General features: G+C 31.3%; 1 long non-coding RNA gene across 1 annotated transcript in view; it reads left to right on the forward strand.

Annotated features, from left to right (window-relative positions):
• Positions 1-2,503: 2,503 nt before the first annotated feature.
• Positions 2,504-14,566, forward strand: part of LOC145273808 (uncharacterized) — a gene marked incomplete at its 3' end in the record, with an annotated part of 36,143 nt that continues 24,080 nt past the window's right edge. The window contains exon 1 of the long non-coding RNA XR_013866527.1: positions 2,504-2,554. This is a non-coding gene — a long non-coding RNA (uncharacterized LOC145273808). The remainder of the gene's footprint in view (positions 2,555-14,566) is intronic.

Raw genomic sequence — 14,566 nt, forward strand, 5'->3', positions numbered from 1 at the left:
TTATCTTTAGGCATGTTGGTTGCTGTTTGGAAAAGAAAGGAGAAAAGTTACTGGCTCCGTAAATATTTTTGTATTCTTCGAGTTGGTCTGTTTCATGTTTTTCTTCTTTTTTTTTTTTTTTTTTCTTTTTTTCTTTTTTTTCTTTCTTTTTTTTCTTCTTTTTTTCTTTTTTTTTTTTTTTTTTTTTTTTTTCTTTCTTTCTTTTTTTTTCTTTCTTTTTTCTTTCTTTCTTTTTTTCTTTCTTTTTTCTTTCTTTCTTTTTTCTTTCTTTTTTCTCTCTTTTTTTCTTTTTTCTTTTCTTTTCTCTTTTTTTTTCTTTTTTTTCTTTTCTTTTTTCTTTTCTTTTCTCTTTTTTTTCTTTTTTTCTTTTTTTTTTTCACATACGAAACTGCACAGAGACTAACTCCAAGAATACAAAAATATCTACGGAATCAGTAACTTTTCTCCTTTCTTTTCCAAGACAACCACCAACATGCCCGAAGACAGTCAAAGGCCAAACTAATTGTTGCATAAATAACACTCAAGATGAGGATAGTTTGATCAAAATAAGTAATATAAATTTTAACTTTTCACTTTTATAGATATAGAGATTATTCTTTTACTGACTAGGAGTTTCCACACAAGTCATTAATTATCCGTGATTGCTCACTACCAAAACCAATGGTGTTCCCTGGGGTCTGACAAGTCTAAGATTTTTCAGCATTTGGTATTTTAGCTTTTTTCGCAAATGATTTTTTATTATCGCAACAGGCGTTTATTGTGATCATATTAAAAAGACTACATAGAAGAAAGTAAGAAGGGGAGATAATAATCCAACAAATTCGGAATTTTGTAGGTTTCCGATTACTTGTTGATTGTATTTGAAAGATTAAAGCCTAAAGTTAATTTCCAACAGGAGGAGAAAAATATTTGTACATGTGAAAAGAAAAAGTTATAATGAAAAATGTCACGGCAAAATTCGGAAGCTGACAAATTCAGTTAAATTTTGAAGTTAAATAAATTCATTGTAAAAATCCTTTTGAAGATAAATATTAGTTTTCTGGGTCTGTTGCAAAGATAATTAGTAAATCCTAAGATATTGAAAGTACTAAAAAAACACGTTATTTGTACAACAAATAGCTTAATTAATCCCCCAAAAGCAGGAGATTCTAGCTTCGCTTAAGCAAAAGCAAACAAAAGTCGTCTGTGTGGATTTTACAGAAGCCCAAAATGTCAGTCAAAACGCTGTATGAAAATGACGTTGGGTAGTTGGAGGGAGGTAGGAATGCTGGGTTTTTTTTTTTTTTTTTTTTTTTTTCCCATACATTCCTATTGTGAACGTTTGTATAATTTTTATCATTTTTAATTCAATTATTTTTCTGCATTTCTGATTTTAAATTTAAAAATAATTTTTTATTTTTCAAGATTATATAAAAATTGTTATGCCAAAAGTTTCACATTCATTCAAGCAAGGAAACTATTAGAATCTTACATATAAAAATTATGTGAAACATGTAATTAAAAAAAAAATGGAAATATTTTTTGCAATTTTTGTATGTAAAAATATTGAATAAACAATGCTTAAAAATATTGAATAAACAATGCTTAATTCAATGATAATATTAGTAGTTTGAGAAATTAATTTTTCTTCGAGTTATATTGATTTCATTAATATGGACTTTAGGGGTTTTTTTTGTAATGCTCTTGAAAAAGTTAATTTTTCTTTTTTTTTATTGTTACAATTTATAATGCTTTATTTTCATTAAAAAAAAAATTCATTAATTTTTTTTTTTACTACTGAAAAGCATAACTTAAGGTAATTTTTGTTTAAACAAAATAATACATTTCTACTAAGATTCAAATAAAAATAATGTGTTCATTATATTCAGTGATCTTTATTTGATAAATACTGAAACTTTCATTAAAATTGGTTAATTTCTTGATTTTTGAATTTTTAAGTAAAGAAACGGCTCAAAATGTTCATACATTTTGAGCATCGGCATTCATTTTGCACGTACCTATTGTCTGTCTATTTATCTAACTTGAACATTGCAGGCATGCGTTTTCATACACATTTACTCTGTGTGCGTCTTTTGTGGGTTTGTTTTCATGTTCATCTGTTTTAAATATAGATTGGAAGTGTTTCTTCTTATGCAATGTTCCTTCACGGGCTGCTGAAGTCGGAGAGGGGGTGGCAAAAACTTGTCTATTATTAAGAAAAATGTCAGTTTAAGTGGCCACTGTTGACCACTTATATAATTTTTATTTATTTTTTTATTTTTGGTAGTGGGTGGGTCTTGTCACCATTGACAACAACACTTAACCAATGGTCACAATTGTTTGTGGTTAAAGAGCTATCCTCTCTCTCTTTAGAAGGAAAACCCAGGCAAGTTTTTTTTTTTTTTTTTTTTTTTCTCTTAACCGTATTAATCCTTACCAAGTTTAGGCTCATGTGTAATTAAGGTTTTTATTTTTTGTTTTTGTGTTGTTTTTTTCTCTTTAAAAAAACAAAAGAGTAAAAATAAAAACAGTCTGTTAGTTTAAACTAAATCATGTTGCATGCCAATCTATTCTGGTGAGTTTGATTTTCATTTTATCTTTTTTCACTTAGAATATTTAGTTTTCTGGTTTTTCATGGCATATCAATCCTTTTTGTTGGATTATTTCATACCAAAACTTTTCTCACATATAATTAAATATATAAATATCATAAAAAACTGTGGAAATTCCACGGTAGTTGAAAATTTTAAAAACATAAATAAAATAATTAAAACAAAAAAAAACCCGACAAATTTTAAACAATTTTTTAGCAATTTTTTTTAACCTTTTAAAGCTAAAAAGAATTGATTTAAAAAAAATGTAGATTTTTCAATGAAAATTTAACACTACACTTTTTTTTTTTAAAATAAAGCAACAGATGACAATTCACTTGCACATTTTTTTTATTTTAAAGAGAAACTCTAATCATAAAAAAAAACTTAGTCTTCTCAAGATGACTCCCGTTTTCTTTTTAATTATAAAATATCCGATTTGAAACCGTAAACAGCCATATTTTTTTTGTTTTTTTAAAAATTTTTTGAGAGGAAATGGTTTTAATGATTTTTAAATGATAAAGAGCGACTATAAAGGAAGGTAATTCGTTTTTCATTAATTAATGTTTGCAATGATATATTTTTTTTTTTTTTTGTGACACTGGATGTACGGACAAGTAAATTAATATTTAGATATATATTTTTATATCTACTATTTTACTCTTGTGCGTGTGTGTGTGTGTGTGTGTGTGTGTGTGTGTGTGTATAAATTAGATCTAGTTTGCTCAATAATTGTTATGAATTGTTATGCAATCCCTCTTATAACTGTTGCTATTTATCCAGCTCCCCACAAGGGCCGGATATGATGCAAAGTTCATGTTTAATGTACGGTAATGTCCAAAGCTGATAAAGTAAACAACCTGTATTGGACCTGTCTACATTCCTGATAGGGATGCCTCAGGACAGCAGTGATGAGGAATATAGGGATGGAGTGGGCTAATTCTTTTGCTGTCTATCCAAAGAGGAAGTAATACCTGGAAGTAATACCCGTGGAGCCCTGGGCAAAACTAGTAACTCAAATTGAGGATCAGGAACCAGAGTTGTTGAATGTTTTATCTTGTTTCTGAATTCTTGAGATGAGGATTGTGTTATTCGGACTACTGTTTTCATCTTGAGTGTTATTTTCACAATGTTTCGGTCGATGTAACCTCCGACCTTCTTCAGGTGTATCTTATCCAACACAAGGAATCCGTACAGAATTTTGAACGGAATCCTTTATTTAATACATGGAGGTAGCATGTTTTCGTTCCGTCAGCTATGACTGTTTCTACTCAGTCATAGATAAAATAATTGCAATTGTATTTTTTTTTTTAGTATCGTCCTTCAACTTCTAGAAAAGTGTAACTTTATACTGAATTTTACCAAGTACTTAATCCTCTATGCCATGGGTCCTTGTTATTGTTAAAAATAAGGTAAGATAATAATTTCAGTAAAATGTGCGTGTGTGATAACTTTTATTCTAGAAACAAATCCTATACGTTTGTGGATTATTTATTTAAAATCACAAATGTATAGGATTTTAAAAAATTTTTTATTAAAGTTTCTCATAATTTCTGCAAACAAAAATTAAAATATGATCATTTTACTTTTTTTTATGAACAACTGTGACTTTCAAATAAAAATGAAAAAAAAGAAGCTAATTTTCTTAACAAGTATTTCATTTAAATATAGCATTTTAAAAAGAATTGGTTTCGAATGACACAGTACCTGATGCCATTCAGTGTAATACTTTCTCAAACATAAAACAAAGAACATTTTTTTTTTAATTGTCTTTGAATAATTTATTTTTTAATAGAAAACGTAAATAATAAATTACTCTATACTTATATATAGAGTGAGGATTGAGGACATGCATTGCATGGAGAGAAATAATATAAGAATGATGGAAGTGTGATGGGAATCTTAGACAGGCTTAGATCTGTCGATCTCAGTGGAAGATTCAACATGGGCAGTATAAGGAGACTTTGTTGGTTTTGTCCCATTGAGAGAATGAGTTTCTGGGTTAGTAGATGCTGAGGAAAATATGGGAGAAAAACGATGAGACTGAATTGAGAGAAAAAGCGATAAAGACCTGGCCAGAGATAGGTTAGTTTGGAAGTTAATTTCTAAAAGCCATCCAACACATGTCAGCATATAAAATGGAGGTTAAAGAAGTAATGTTGACTTGGTATCTTCACTATTATATAAAAGTCACTTTGTGTGTGTGAGTGTGAGAGTTCCTTCCTCATAGACTCAGCCGTTTCGGAACCTATCTTTTGCAAATTTCACACAAGGCTAATTTATGTCTGGCAGTATTCTTAGATATGTTTTGTACAGAAATTCATTCGATAAGTATTGAAAATCAAAAATATCTGTTCCTAAAAATAGTCTTTCTTTAAAATAATTTTTACGGGGGAATATTTTACGTTACACTGGAAAAAGAGAAAATAAAATTTCAGCAAATCATTTATTCTTAAAAAAAAACAGTTATTATAATCTGGAGATATAGCTTAGTGTTAGAGTATGCAACTACAGATCGCATGATCCCGTGTTCAAGCCCGGGTGTACCTCACCATTTTATTTCAATTTTCTCTTATTAATGAGTTCAATTTATGATAAAAGAAGAGGTATTATTTAAAATCGTCACAAATCATTTTTTCATTTGCATAAAAAAACTAAATATTAATCAGAAGTGACTTTTCTAGAGCATTCATCGTCAAGCCCAAATATCAGCTGACATGATATTGTAAACAAACACAGACGGAATTTGATGAAAAACATTATTTTTTACAATTAGGTCCATCTTCACAATTTTCCTTAAAATGATGATTTTTTTTTATAGTTTTTCGACTTTGGCAAATCAGAAAATATCATTTACATTTTGTAAAGACACGTAGTTTTCGAGATATAAAATGCACTGTAATTCACTGGCTGCCATGTTTGTATGCATGTGCGATAAGCAAGCATACTTCTATGCGACTGACACTGCCACCTAACGGAAACAAATCCACTTTTTTTGACAACAGAGAAATTAGTAATGTGCATGTGTGTAAAACAAAACAATTACAACTTTTTTCACTTTCTTGAGTAATTTCATGTTAAGGATGACTTTCGGAATAAACACTCCCAACCTCCCCATGTTAAGAACGGTTTTTGGAATAGACATTCCATTTGGAGGGGTGAAAAAATATTTACCCCAAATTTAACTGATATTCATTGTCAGCATACCCACCTACAAATACTAAAAAAAAAAAAAAATGGGAGGAGGTGGCAGTGTCTGTCACAGAAGTAGATTTGTTTATCGCATATGCGTATGTATGTACAAACATGGTGGCCAATGAATCACAGTGCATAATACAGGTTTTTATATCTAAAAAAAACTACTTATCTCTGCAAAATTTAAATGAGATTTTCTTCTTCAGCATAGTCGAAAACATGAAGTAAAAGTCGTCATTTTAAAGAAAAGTGTGGAGGTGGACCTAATGTAAAAAAATTACCTCTAATTTTTTGTTTTTTTGCGAATTAGTTTGTCAGGCAAATTATTCCTTGTAGCATAATATTCAATAGAGGATTGATTCCCTTGTAATCATGTCACTAATAAGGGTGCTGGAGGTAAATCTTTTACTGGGTTAACATTATCCGCCTGATAGTTAAGGACCTGAACCTTGGATTAACCACTAAGTAGGCCGTTCTATCAGCAGGGGCAAAGTACTGGGGCTGCTGTATTGCCATTTGGTAAATGGATTCTGGACCATGCAGTAGTTTCTGGTGGGGCTTCTTGATGCCATATTAGTGGGTAATTGTTACAGCTTTACCTTATCATGGGCTATAAAAAAAACAAACTTCTTCACTTCTTTTTCTCTCTTACTTTCCTTCTCTGCCCTGTTCTAAAAAAGTCTGTTGACCTATTCCACAAATCCTAAAACTCCATAAAAAGTCTCCAGAAAAAATACACGATTACACCCAGACCCCAAACTTCCAACATAGACCCCCACTACCATGTCTCTTTCTCCAACATCAGGGGTGTCTGTTTCAATCTTCCAGAGGTTGAAATCCAATAACAGGAGACCGAACCAGACCTATTTTTCCTAAGCAAAACTGGAATTGGACAGACTACTATTTCTCTAGAGGAGTTTGTAATTAAAGGATATTCTAATTTAACATCCAAAATCTGCATGGAATATGTACCTACATTAGAAATGGCTTTCCATGTGGTAGGGACATCTCCAGAGAAGACCCTAAATTGCCCTGTGTGTGCTTTCGGATTGCACTTGCTCACACCACTGCATTTATATTTGCCCTCTGTCGTCCCCATAACAGCGGAGTTACTATCTTTAAGAGCATATCTGAGAAAATTGACCATATCCTGTCTGCTTATCCTTTGGCTAACATTCACATATGTGAAGACTTCAATGGTCACAATGTGGAATGGTTAACCCACTCAAACAAAACAGATGGTAAGGGGAGGTTCTGTCACAATTCTTCATTCTTATGACCTAACTCAGATTGTTCACAAATCCACCCGTGTATCTAACACTGATGGTCAGTATGCAAGTCTTCTAGACCTTTTTCTCACAACTTACCCTGGGATCTTCCAATCACTTATTTGTCTCGGTTAAGATAAAAACAAAATGTAATAAGTCCTCAGAGATATCTCTTCATTGTACAGTATATTGATACTCTATGGCTGATTGGGATAGCTTTCATACATTTATATCAGATCTACCTTTGCGTTCCTTGTTTTAAAAGGATGTGTCCTTTATAGTATCAGACCTGACAGAATGGTTAATTGCAGGTATAGACCACTTCATACCCTCCAAAATATTCCAGCAAAAATCTGACAGCTAGACGTGGGTTTCTCTAGAATGTGCTGCTGCCATTGCGCACAGAAATCACTATTTCTATTGCTTCCAACGTAATAGATGTACTGAGACTAAAGCCGCCTTCATGACTGCCAGCAACCACTGTAAAAGAGTAATAAAGAACGCCAGAGAGTTGTATGCTCAGTCTGAAGTCCAGAGTAGATGAACAGAGGTTTGGTTCCCACCAATTTTGGCAAATAACAAACAGGGTCCTGAATAAAAGTGTGTACTCTATCCCAACCATAATCAATGGACCTGAGATATCTCGTCAGCATTGGGCAAAGCCAAACTCTTTGCAGCTAATTTTACCCTATGCGATCAGGTTCTCTGATTCTCTCTCCTCTGATCTGGATCGTGTGGTGCAATGGGGAAAGAGGTGGCTGGTTAATTTTAATTCATCTAAAATAAAGCTTCAATTTTTCCATCATCAACGCCCTGATTTCTGTCTAGTATCAATTGACATGAATGGCTCTCATCTTGGGGAGACTCCATGTTTTGACAAGCTTCTAGGTCTGACCTTTACTCCTGATCTGAGATGGAACACGTACATCAAATCTGTTGTCAAGGCTGCTGGAAAAATGGTGGGATCGTTCTACCACTCGAGTAAATATCTCACTGCTAATACAATTCTCTACCTGTATAAGAGCCAAGGATGGAGTACTGTTGCCACATCTGGGTAGGGGCTGTTAGAAGCAGCTTATCCTGCCTTGACAGAGTTCAAAATAGAGTTTGTAGCCTAGTGGGGGATGCTCTTTTCTTTCCCTGCAGCCTCTTTCCCACAGAAGAAACGTTGCTAGCCTGTCTCTACTTTATTATTATTTTCATGGCAAGTGCTCGTCTGAGCTCCAATCTATGCCTCCTCCCCCGGCTTGACTTTTACAAAAAACACTTTTCTAGCTGAAACCACTATCAACAATTTCCCCTACTCTTTATCTGTGCCTAAACCTAAATGTAGATTCCATGAACAAAGCTTCTATCTTAGAACTGCACACCTGTGGAACTCTGTTCCCTGCTTTCCAACTGACTACAATATGGTTGTCTTCAAGTCCAATGTGAACAAGTTCTTGATGAGTCATCCCCTTAAGTAATCAAATTTACCAAATTTCTGCTACTAACGATGACTGACATGTTCCCTTTAACCACTGTACACTCATTAACCCATATCCTCGAGTGACCTCCAGGCCTTGATAAGTGGGGACTCCTTTGTAAAAAAAAAAAAAAGACCTACGCAATCTGCATAAATTAAAATATTATGCTTCAGTGCATTATATGACTGAGCAACGCCGGGTGTACAGCTAGTGTGTTAAAAAAGTATTTATCAATGCAATGAAAGAATTTTGCAACACATTAGTAGGAATATTATTAAAATTTATTTTAAAAAAATGTCCAACTGTAATCAGCAAATCAATAAAATCTCCATATCAGAAGTTGAAGTTTTGAAATAATTCTTTTAATAATAATTTTATGCAGATATTTAAGATTAAAGAAAAATTAAATTAATAACCTGGCAGTCATCCACTTTTACTACAGAACTATTTATCAGCCTTGACAAAGTTTGTGTAATAATTTAGATAGGGGAGGTGGGGGAGCTTAATGTGAAGTTGATCACTGTTTTAAAAGTGCAGTGAGTATACATGTAGGTATGCCAGGTTATGAGGTTAGTTGATGTCATTGTTTATATGTGGGCAAGTTTCATACAAGTTTGCACCGAATGCTTGGGAACCATTAAGAAATATTGCATATAACACTCTTGTGGCTTTCAGGCCTTGATAAGCGGTGACTTCCTTGTTTATTTTTCTTCTTTCTCCTTTTTCTTGTTCTTTTTCCCCTCTTATTTTTTTCCCACCCCTTATCTTTTCACTACCGATGGGACGATTCCAATATTTATCTGATACAATTACCGATTCCAATTCTTTATGAATCTCTAAATATTTAACTATGAAGTAGTTATTTTTCCCAATCATTGTAAAAATACATGTTTTTAAATGCGTAAAAAAATACGGGTTTGTATTACTGTACACATAGATTCGAAAAAGTTGTCAAAAAACAAATATATAACAAATAAATATTACCAAAGGCAAGATAAGTTACTTTTCTACCTAACTGGATACATTTTTTTTGTTTTTATTCAATGTAACATGTTTATTCAGCTCGAAAAACATGCAGTGTTTACCGATGTATTGGAAAATTCAAAATGGCGCCCGACACTCTCTTTAACATGGTAGGTTTGGGAAAAGGTGTTATAAATAATAAATTAGACAAAATACTATTAAAAAAACACCGAATATATGTCAACTTATGTCACTGTAACATATAATGAGCGAATTTCTAACAGTATTTTGTCTAGTTTATTATTTATAACATCTTTTCCTGAACTTACCGTGTTTAAGAAAGTGTCGGGCGCCATTTTGAATTTTCCAATACATCGTTAAACACTGTATGCTTTTCGAGCTGAATAAGCATGTTACATTGAATAAAAACACGAAAAATATATTCAGTTAGGTAGAAAAATAACTTATCTTGCCTTTGATAACATTTATTTGTTATATATTTGTTTTTTGACAACTTTTTCGAATCTATGTGTACAGTAATACAAACCCAAAAATACACTTGTATTGGATGATCTATAGATTTTAGTTTTACGATTAGTTAAAAATCAATAAATATTTATTTTTTTTATCATTATTACCAGCAGTGGAAGATTTTGCTTTTAACAAAATCAAATAAAAGACAATTAAAAGAATCGTTTTTTGCATCGGAAAATAGGTACAAATGTTTCCGATTTCGATAAAGTCCCGTTTTTTTTTTTTTTTTTTTTTCCCCGATTCTGATCAACACTTTTCATCTATTTTTGTCTTTGTTTTTCTCCAATTTATCTCCCCTTTCTATTCTTTTCATATTTTCTCTTCCATCTAGGTTTTTGGTTCTTGTGCACAATAGATTAACACACAGAAATACATTCTCAACTTTACATATTAGACTAGCTGTATTTATCTGGTGTTACCTGAGTCTTTTTGTTTTACTTTTTTTTTGGGGGGGGGGTTAATCATTACCTTGCCATGTGTTTTTGACCAAATTATACTTGTTAATAGAATTTTGAAAGTTAAATTATAAAACAAAACTTAAATTTATTTTTCATTTAATAAAAAAAAAGTTATACAACATTACTCGGTTTTCTAAAGTTTTCAAATTTAACCTTATAAAATAATACCTTAAAAAATGTGACTTTTAAATTTTAATCAGCTTAAATTTAGTTATACACAAGACACCATTTGATTGTGTCTGACTAAATCCTGCCTTGTGTATGATTATAACGTCCTTGTTAATGTTAAAAAACTTCAACTCCTGTTTCTGGTTTGAAAAAAAAAAGAACTTTATTCCTCATTTTTCTGCCACGTGTGACTTCGCGTTATGGCTGTGATGTCACCCATGTCTCTAACAAAATCATACTCCTTCTTTCTGACCTGTTTTCTCAAACTTCCTCTTTTTATAGTTTTTCCTTTTTTCTTACCATGACATAACTTTGCACACGGCTCAGCATTTGCATACAGCCACCATAAATTTAGACCAATTAAAATGTATGATCAGCTCCTGCTGATTCAAGCAACTTGATCAACAGGAGCTAATAAAATAAATCATAATTGTCAGTTATTATTTAAAAAATTAAACTTGCATAAAAGTAAACAAATATTTTGTTTACAACTTAAGAGCAGTTTCTTTTTTTTTTTTTTTTGTTTATAAGTTTAACTGGGGATTTTTTAATTTTTTTTCACTAAAAAATTTAGACTCGATTTTCTATAATTTTAAAAGCTGAATATTGTGATTAAATCACAAAACAAGTTTTAAAAAACTTTAAAAGGGATTAGCTAACTCCTAGTTGCCTGAGGCATCTCTACCAGGAAATGCCAAACAGCTCAGCCCAGGTATTTTTGTAGGCCAGTGTTCATTCTTTTTATGTTTGATTCATATTTTTAAAATATTTTCCCTAATCTGAAAAGAAAAAGAAAATTTTTTATTTACAAATTTTTAACAAAAAATAAACATTATACTAGTCCATCTAAATCAAAATTGGTTACTTATTTTAGACATAAGAATCCAAGAAAACTGATACTAATTTTATTTTATGCAGATTTATAATTGTATTTAAAAAAATTTTTTTTTTTTTTTTTCAAACTTTAAAAAAAATCTGGTTTATTTTGGAGATTTTTTTTCCAACCATCAATTAAAAACAAATAGTTATTTACTTGCCTCCCCACTAGGGCACTTAGACACAAAGTCGGTTTTAAATATGAGGAAAATTTAACTCTCTCAAAAGTAGCACACTGGATCGGAAAAAAATTGCCTCAGTCTTTGAGGATTGCATATATATATATATATATATATATATATATATTAAATACTTGTTTCTATTTATTTTGCTTATTTTCAGACTTATTTGCCAGAAATAATAGTTGTCATTAAATTCATTTTGTTGTATATTTTATTAAACTAAACAATATTCAGTCGAGAGATAACACTGCAAGATACTTTTACAATATGTTGTGCTGGTGGATTCCAGAGATTTCATGAGTCGAAGTTGCTTGAATAGCAATTCGTTAGCAGCAGCAATTAGTTTTACATATTAAAAGCGACATGCATCATAAAGATTTTTGGTGTGTGTGTATATATATATATATATATATATATATATATATATATAATTTTTTTTTTTTTAATATAAGGGAATTCTAGATAATCACCCTTTTTTGTTCTCACTAAAAAAAAAAAAAAAAAAATGACGTAGATAAAAACCTGACATTCTCTCTGACGTGCATGTGTACATTCATATTATTGAAAGTTGTTGACAATTAATGGACCCACGGTGGTCACCACGACAGCTCACCTGTTATTAATCGTTCTTCTATTGTCAACAATAAAGTTTTACTCTTTTATTGTTTAATGGTGACATAGAAATTTTGATTTTTTTTTTTTTTTTTTTTTCCATTTCAGACAGACCCAATTCTTTCCCAACTGGTTTCTATCTTCTGTTATTTATGTTGTTTGTTCTGAAATGCTAACAAGAAAAGGGTTTGTCATTTTAAATAACCCATACTTTGCTAACCCAAGGTCATATTGCCCTCCCCTCGCGTTAGTGCAAAGTGGTTATTAACCTAATTTCACCCCCCCCCACACACACACACACGCTCAACACCCCCCACATCTTCACACCTCCCCACTACCACCAGTCAAGTAGTCTGAGGAGAGGTTCTTCTATTAATGCAAGAATAAAAAGGGAAAACACAAAATGTAATAAGAATGTAAGGAAAGTTAATGCTTGAAGTCACAACAATTTGTCGGATGTTTGTAAATAACAAAACTTAATTTTGCTAAATGTATATTCATTCATAGCATGACTGGAGTTATATACATATGATAAAAAATCTATATTCCAAATTTCAAGATGTTGACCATCTTACCGTTTATTTCTTTAAGCATGCTGAAATGTTCAATTCTTGAGAGCACCTGTTTCGTACCACAGAATCATTCATGTAATTATCATGCCAATTTTTAAATTTATTCCACCCTTAACTCATCAGGAGAAAAGGAACTCATCAATTTTAAAAGGAAATAAAGGAGTATGGGTAGTGACCAACATTTCAACATACTTAAAGAAATAAACGGTAAGATGGTCAACATCTTGAAATTTGAAATATAGACTCTTTGTCATTTATTTGTATATGCTCTGTAGTTACATTGAGCTTCATAAATTAAAGGATTGGTATAAATAAAAGGTGAAATCTAATTGAATAAGCATATTTTCCCATAAACATATATTTATTTAAATATTTCTCACGTTATATCTTCCCTCTTTTGGAAATAGGGTACGATTATGAATATCTCCACTATAATATAATCCTTATATATTGTGAAATTTTATGTATGAAAACCAAAGAGGGGGGGATATAACATGAGAAATATTTGGAATCAAGTCTAGCCTTGCTGTTATTTCAGATCATTTGAAACCATAGCAGCAAGTTGTAGTCTCCCCTCCATCAAGGCCAGAAGTTCTGGAGAAATATCAGATATTTTATAATTCATATGCAAAACTAGGAAAAATAACTATGATTGAAACATTTTATGGTTGTAAAAAGTGCCAAAAATAGGTTCTGGATGATGGATGATCCCCTTAATGTGTGACCTTAAGGGCAAATGTGACTTTTTGGCAATTATATATATATATATATATATATATATATATATATATATACACACTGGTAGTCAAATTGAATATTGAAATGCTTATATCTTTGGTTCTATGGGATGAAATTACATGAAAATTTGCAGGCTTTTTTAAGATTATAATTCTATTATATGGTTAAAATTTTATGATAATTGGTAACAAAGAGCCTATATTTTCAAACCAATAAAATATGCTCAAATTTGCCTACATTTATGTGTGTGTCCTGGCAAGCCAGCTTCGGTTTTGCTCCTTTGGGATGAATTTTGGTTGGGTTCTTTTTGCTTGATTGTCTCCCCTGACGCCTTGCCAGGCCACTAATATATAGATCAATCATCTAGATCCAGTTTTAATAGAAAATATCTCTTGTACCTTGCCAAATGATTTTTCAAGCATAGGTTGTCTGCCTTGTATTTGACTAGATGATAATAAAACAGGGAAATTCATTAACAACATTGACTCAGTGAACCTTCTCATTTCATAGTAATTCTTCTAGTTGTAAAATTGTTAAATAAATTATTTATATTGCTGATCTCCATAGAATCATTTTCGTCCATTTCTTTCTTCATATTTTTGTTTTACCATCCACATAAAGCACTTCACAACACTTGTTTGCTCCCTGTGCAAACCGGATAGCATTATAAAAGGATAGCGTTGCTCACTTAAACAGGTTGAAGACACAGACGAGATTTTTATGTGATAAATCCTGAAGTAGCAAAAGGATTACATCATTAATCAAGACAAAATAGGAAAAAGAATGGATAATTCTCAGTTTAGCTGTACAGTGATTAATTATAGTGGATATATTTTATATGCATGTTTGTCAGACAAGTTTAAAACTTGTGAGGAAATATTCTCCTTTACAACAGTAATTTATTCAGAAATTTATTTTTTTTTTTGAGTAGAGATAGACAGAAATTTACAATTTATTTCATATT

Source organism: Euprymna scolopes, unplaced genomic scaffold (genome assembly GCF_053919585.1).
Source record: "Euprymna scolopes isolate OS-2025 unplaced genomic scaffold, ASM5391958v1 sca190, whole genome shotgun sequence".
Classification (NCBI taxonomy): domain Eukaryota; kingdom Metazoa; phylum Mollusca; class Cephalopoda; order Sepiida; family Sepiolidae; genus Euprymna; species Euprymna scolopes.